The following is a 7,529-nucleotide window of genomic DNA, read 5'->3' as shown; positions in this document are numbered from 1 at the left end:
ATTTATGCAAATTATACTTACAAAAACTAAGCTCCAGAAATATGAGGGCGATGTATGAATAGGGAACAAAGACAGAAAAAGTAAAAAAGAACAGAACCAAATGATAGAATCAGAAAATTAGGTAAGGGATCTCGGGAGGTCATCTAGTCCAACTTCCTGCTCAAAGCAGGACTGTCCCCAGCTAGATCATCCCACCCAAGGTTTTGTCTAGCTGGGTCTTAAAAACCTCCAGGGGTGGAGAGTCCACAGCCTCTCTGGGTAACCTGTTCAAGTGCTTTACTACCCTCCTAGTGAGGAAGTTCTTCCTAATATCTAATCTAAACTTCCCTTGCTGCAGCTTGAGACCATTGTTCCTTGTTCTGCCATCTGCCACCAATGAGAACAGTCCAGCTCCATCCTCTTTGGAACCATCATTCAGGTAGCTGAAGGTTGCTATTCTTCAGACTAAATAAGCCCAGTTCCCTCAGTGTCTACTCACAAGTTGTGTACCCCAGCTCCCTAACCATTTTCATTGACCTCCACTGGACTCTCTCAATTTCTCTGCATCTGTTCTGTACTGGTGTTAAGCACCTTCCATCCCAGGGAAAGGATTTTTAAGGTGGCGGGTGACTCTAAGCAGGGTGTTCACTTGCAGCCCAGTGCTACCCCTCCACAGAAACAAATGAGCAGACTCTTTAATTAAACTGGAAACCACAGGACTGTATTTATAGTAACAGACAACAACAATCCTTACAATAACTACTGTAACAAGAAGCCCCTTTTGCCTGCACTGCACCCCCCCCCCATTTTGTGCATTTATTTTTCCTTCTGAGTATTGGCAGAGACCTAGTACACTCATTGCATGGGTGTGACAAAGCGCAGAGTAAGCCAGAAAGCTGAAGTGGCTTTCTGTAGGAGAAACCTACAAACTACATCTACATATCAATTGAGCTAAGTGTCACTAAAGAAAACAGAAGAACTAAGATAGCCACTTCAAAGACTGTAAATATATTCTGGTGCTAACCTAATGCACTTACTGTCCCCAGTAGCCTTTGATCCTCACTACCTCACATTGCATTTTTCTATATTTCTCACAGTGCACTTTTATATTTCATCTGTCTCATCTTTGCCCTGGCATTTTATATTTTATATGTTTAAACCCTTAAGGCATGTACTCCCATAGAATGAAGTTACACCCTGGGCCATTATTAAAAGCTGCATTGAAATTGTAATTGTAAAGTGATAAAATCTGCTATATTAGGCTGTGTGAATGCAAGTATGAATAACAAACCAAAAACCTCTGGCTGTTAATTGACACTAGCTTAGCCAGAGGAACTTACCATTACAAAACTCTACTCTACAAGCCATTTTAGGCTAATCAAGCCAAGGAACTGATTCCTGGAACTGAGCACCCACCCTATTGACTGTTCCTGTAACCCATGACAATACAGCCATTGAGTCAGTCAAGTCAAGGGTGGACTTCCAAAACTACACCATTGGGCAAAACCCCCAGTGACTGTGACTAATAGCTGTCATGCATTACTCAAGGCCCACATGGGACAGCGACCTCCGGATTGGGCAGCCAGGATGATGCTGGGGGATCACACAAGTCTGCCAGAAAGGGATAAAAGGCAGTGAAGTGTGACCCTCAGTGGCGCCCCCTCATCCAGCACCTGACCTACCAAAACAGAAGGAGAAGCAGGTGTCTTCTCCAGAAGGAGGTCTTTGCCTTGAAGGAAGCTGACCATCAACAGCTGACTCCAGGGCCTCATATAGGTAGATATACTGACACCAGTGCTCTCACAATCACTACTATACACTATACTACATGGGTTTCAATGACATGGGTTTGAATGAGTGAGTGCATGTGTGTGTGTGTACGTGCTAAGGTGACCACTACTCCTCATAACTCAAAGTTTGTGGTTATGATTTTATTGGTAACTTCACATACCGCACAATAAATTTGAATTGATTATGATCCTGTGAGTTGGTCCTTTGTAGCCAACGTTACAAGATTATTTACAATGATAAGTAAGAAAACAGTGAGAGGGAGAGAACAGAACAGACTGCAGGCCTCAGTCTGAGAGCTGCAAACGTTGTGAGTTACGCTGGCACGGACACAGCGCCCCTGGCTGACAGCCACACAGAGCTTGGCTGTTACAGGCTCTCAGGCCTGCGCTTACAGTGAGAACTGCACAGATCCCACACCTTCCCAGGAGATTTTCCCCTCGTCAGAGTACTCTCTCCTTCAATCCAGGGAATGGGTGATACGTTACCACAAGAGTGTTGGTGCACTGGCACCAGTCTTGGTCTGTGGTTGCGCTCCCAGAGGGATCACCAGGGAGTCTGCTCTACCTGGGATACACACTCACCTCCAATCGCTCCACAGATGCTAGACACTCACCAAACACCCTTAATCTCATCTAGTCTCAGCCTCACCAGACCTAACCTGTCTCTCTTCAGATGCAAGGCCTCAACTCACAAGTCTCTCACCTCAGAGACACACCAACAAGAGACAACGGTGGCAGGGTGCAGGGCCTGGGGCAGATCAGTCTGCAGGGCCCAGATGCGAGGAAGCTGGCGGTGGTGGCAGTGGCGTAGAATCACCAGCACTAGGTGGGCCTTGCAGGAGAGGCCGCAGCCACTCTGCCTGGCTCTGCGGGGCCCCCCAAAGCATGGGGACCGAGGTAGTTGCCTCAATTCCCTCCCCCCACCCCCATACTGTGCATGTGCAGGACTTGAGCTTTTAACATTATAGCATCACCTTTCAATTAGCGAGGCCAGCAAAAGGGGCAGCGCTGTACACTCTACAGTGGGGGGCCCAAAACTGACACAGTAATCCAGATATGGTCTCGCCAGCGCTGAACAGAGAGGAATGATTACTTCCCTGAATCTGCTAGCAATGCTCCTGCTAAGGCAGCCCAGTATGTCGTTAACCTTCTTTGCAGCAAGGACACACTGTTGGCTCACATTCAGTTTATCGTCCACTGTAACCCCCAGGTCCTTTTCTGCACAGCCGCTGCCCAGTCAGTCAGTCTCCAGCCTGTACCAGTGCATGGGATTGTTCTGTCCTAAGTGTAGGACTTCGCACTTGTCCTTTTTGAATCTCATGAGATTTCCTTTGGGCTGATCCTCCAATTTGTCAGGGTCTGTCTGAATCCTAGCCCTGATGCAGATTAGAGATATAGTATTATACAGTTGTACTGAAATGAGAAGTCATTTCTAAATGGAATATACACCAATACAGCTAAACCTTAAGGGTCAGTTTCCAAATTATTGCAGGTCAATAGGGAGTCTTTCTGTTCAGCTATAACTGGGTTTTCGATTGTGCCCTGACTTTTATGCTTCCACCTACCTTCTGCCCTGATTAGGAGCATCTCTTACTCAGCTCATAATAAACTCATCCATTCTTTTTCTTTTTTTTCCAGTAACCTCAGGTAAGAACGTATTCAAAATTCCTAACCTGAAATACCTCCTTTTGCAAAGTAATTTTACATCCTAATTACCCACAATTACAAATTAACAGAACTCTGTCAAACGTTTATGATCAACTCTGTCAGTGAGATATAGAGCAGAAACAATCAACTCATCAATCAAATAAGTATTCAGTACAATATGGCCTGTGGTTATATTCTGTGTAAAAAGATATTTTAAAAAACATATTTGCAATGTGAAGTTGAGGCTAGATCATTAAAATTGTGTGTACAAGCTAACATTTTACAATGCACATGTCTAAAGTTGGGGGCCTATACCTAGATTCCTTCATGTTTTCTTCCTCTATAATTCAAGTACCTGAAAAATTGCTTAGGACTTGATTTTATGGCCTTTTCAGACCTTTAGGACCCCATTGTTGAGGTGTGAATCTTAATAAGGAAAATTATCTATTCTAATTTATATACAGAATTTTCTCTGTTGGAAATATGGGATACTGTAATATCCCTAAACAATTGTCCTATAATGTTGAAATGTTATCAATATCTGGAATTACTTCCTCGTCATGTCTCCAAGCCAACCTTTCTATATGGTCTGTTCCCAATATTCTGCACAGGCCACTGCTTCTTGTGTTGGTGTTGCCAGATCTTGTGGGGTGCATTATGGTGCTACTGGGCATTTCAGGAGATGATTTATGGTTTGCTTCTCCTGACAAATACATTGGTTGGTTGCATAGAGGCTCCATGATTTCATAAGAAAATTGCATCTTCTGAGACCTAATTTCAGTCTGTTCAGGCTCTACCATGCATGCTATTTGTAGTTGAAGCTGTATGCTAACTCCTCACTGGGGGTAATTCCTTGCCAGCTCCACTCAACAGGTCTCTCACCTACTTTCTCCTATTCTTTTTGCCAGAGGGTAGTTCTGACTAATTATGGTGATATGGTCAATGGTGTGGTAGAAGACAAAAAGCTATTTCTTGATGAGAGACAATGGTTCACTGGTTGATGTCCATATAGCGCATGGCAGTCATCTGACTCTGGGACCTGCTGGTAAATGTTGCCTGCTACTTTTCTGCTGATGTAAGGGGGTACTATACCAGATAGTGTGTATAGGCAGGGAACAGGGGTGGGTTTTAGGTAGGGTTAATTCTACATGTACCATTTAGAGTGGTGTCAGTATGTTTACTGTGACTTGAGTGTCCCCAGGTGGTGCAGGCATGTTCAGCCACAGGCAGTACTGCATAGGGTGGATGAATGTGCTCCCTACTTGGAATTTGCAAGCTACGCAGAATGTTGTTTTGTGTGTGTTGACTTTGGCTTTGGTACTTAATATATGATTTTGTAACAGTGTGCAGTCCAGCATTACCCCTAAGTAGACTGGGTGTTTGTGATGTTCAAGATTGTGGTCACTCTGGTGAGATTCAGGTGTCATTCTGCATCCTGGTTTCTCAGACGAAAAGCGCAGATTTGGGTTTTGCTAGGGTTGGGTTTGAGATAATTGTTTAGGTAATAATCTGACATCTCATTCAGTGCCCTCTCTCCAGGATCTTCTCTGTGTCCTCAAAATTCTTCTGTTGTGTGGTGATGCAGAGATTGTCAGCAGGGATGAAATGCTAACATTCAGCAGAGAGTGGCTGATCATTAAAGTAGATGTTGAATAAAAGCAGGGTGAGCATACTGCCTTGTGGTAAGCTGTTCTTTTGGGAGTGCCATTTATTTTTCTAGACATTTAGTTCCATGTAGAAGCACCTTTTCTCCAAAAAGCTACAGATGGCCTGACTTAGATCTAAGTTGTCAGTCATAAAGTATAGTTTGTGGAACATGATGTGGTGTTGAACAGTATCATATGCAGCACATAGGTCAACAAACACTGCACTGGTGATCAACTTCTGTTGAAAACTGTCTTCGATATGCTGTGTGAGGTTTAGTAGCTGGTCGGCACAGGATCAACCTGGTCTAAAACCCACTTGGTCTTGTGTAAGCTTGGAATCTACCAAGGGTGAAATTTGGTGCAGGATAAGATGTTCATAGAGTTTGTGGGTGATGCTGAGGAGGGAGATCGATTTATAACTTTTTGGTGATGAAAGGTCTTTCCCTGGTTTGGGCAGAGCTATAACTCTTGCCTTCCTCCATACTGATGATATTTGTTTATTCATCATGCATGCATTGAATAGATCAAGGAGTCATTGCCTTGCAAGGGGTCCTAGGTGTTGTATCATCTCAGCAAGTACATTGTCTACTCCTGCTGCCTTCCCATGCTTCAGTAGGCCTATGCTGACTGCCAGTTCCTCCATAGTAAGTGGATGGGTTAGGTCTTTAGGTGGTTCCTTGTCAGATGGTATAATGCAGTAATGGTGTTCTCCAGTGTTTCTTCTATGTGAGCAGTTTTTATGCAACCTCGTTGACAGTAACATTTGATATAGCTGGAGGCATGATGCTGTCACCTCCTAGTTCTCTTATAGTTGCCCAAGCTTTCTTGCTGTTATGTGCCAGATTGGTGTCCTCAATCATTTCTTTCTAGGCTTTGCATCTCTATTCCTATGTTGTCTATTAGGGTTTCTTCTACTGTAGTGGTGGATTCTGAGGATTCAAGAGAAGCTGATTCCCCACCGGGGTTGGAGCTGTGCAATCAGGGACACAGGTACCCAGGGAAAGAATGGGGAGGGGTTGGTAAACTGGCTGGTAGCTGGGAGAAGCTGCCTGGTCAAAGATCTGTGGAGGGAAATCCTCTGTTTGGGCTGGAAAGACTTGTGCTGCAGAAATAGAGACCTGCAGAGGGAATCCACTCTGCATGTGGAAGTGCTGGGGGAGAGAGACAGCCCAGAGAGGGAGCGGGCTGTGAGAATCCCAAACCTGCATGGGTGTGTGAGGGGACACTTAATCCCCAGTGTTTGCAGGAGATGTATTTTTCAGATGGAAACTAAAGAAAAGAAGCCTATTACCTGCAGTGGCTGATCAGAGACTTGTTTTGCTGAGTTACCAAGAAAGACCAAAGAGTCCCTTTCCCCAAAGCAGCAGAAGCTTTGCCTCCACCATCTAGTGGTGGATCGTAGTTAAAGCTGTGTTGCAATTTATTGTTATGGGAAGGGGATTATGACCAGGGAGAAATCAACCTGGGTTATTGGCGAGAGAGGGGAACTGTTTTAAAGGGTTATAACTAGGTGAATGTAATTACTGAGGTTGTTTGATGCAAGTGGAACCACCCAGTAGGGCTGTGAGAAATTTCAGCAGCCATTTTGTTTTGGAGGTGTTTGGGGCCTTTTCAGCTCCTGAAACACTGAATCCGAATCAAAATGGAAGGCTCCGAAATGAAATGAGGCATCCAAAACATTTCAGAAAATGTCAGAGTTTCAGAGCTGGGCTTGCAGGGAAACAGCTGTACGCTGCTGCCCTGCCGTGTGACTCGGCTGCACGGGGAGCAGAGATCCACGCCAGGGGTGCAGCCCTGGATCTTTGCTCCCTGCAGAGCCAGGTTGCGTGGCAGGGACCAGCACTGCCCTGCCACGCGAACTGGCTCCACAGGGAGCAGAGATCACACTGGGGTCTCCTCACCACTGCTACCTGCCCCACACTGCCATGGATCTGTGCGACCTGGCTCCGCAGGGAGCAGAGATCTATGCTGGGGGTCTCCTTGCAGCTGCTGCCCACCCTGTACAGCCCTGGATCTCTGCTCCCTGCAAAGCCAGGTCACACAGCAGGGACCATTGGCACAACCTGGCTCCTCAGGGAGCAGAGATCCGGGGCTGCACAGGGGAGGCAGTGGCAGCAAGGAGACACTTGGCGTGGATGTCTGCTCCCTGTGGAGCCAGGTCGTGTGGCAGGGCAGTGCTGGTCCCTGCTGTGCCTCCTGGCTCCTCAGGGAACAGACATCCATGCCAGGGTCTCCTTGCCACCACTGCCCACCCCACTCAGCCCCATGTTCCTGGGGCAGCACGGGGTGGGCAGCAGCTGCGAGGAGATCCCAGCATGAATCTTTGCTGCCTGCGGAGCTGAATCGAATGGCAAGGACCAGCAGGCCTGCTTGCCTCTCTCCACTGCTTCCCTGCCCCGCGAACAGCCTGACAGGGAACAGAGATCTGCGCGGAGGTCTCCTCACCTGCATGGAGCACGCCCCCCCC

The sequence above is a fragment of the Alligator sinensis genome, unplaced genomic scaffold, assembly GCF_000455745.1.
Source record: "Alligator sinensis unplaced genomic scaffold, ASM45574v1 scaffold73_1, whole genome shotgun sequence".
Lineage (NCBI taxonomy): Eukaryota > Metazoa > Chordata > Crocodylia > Alligatoridae > Alligator > Alligator sinensis.
This window is presented reverse-complemented; position numbering follows the sequence as displayed.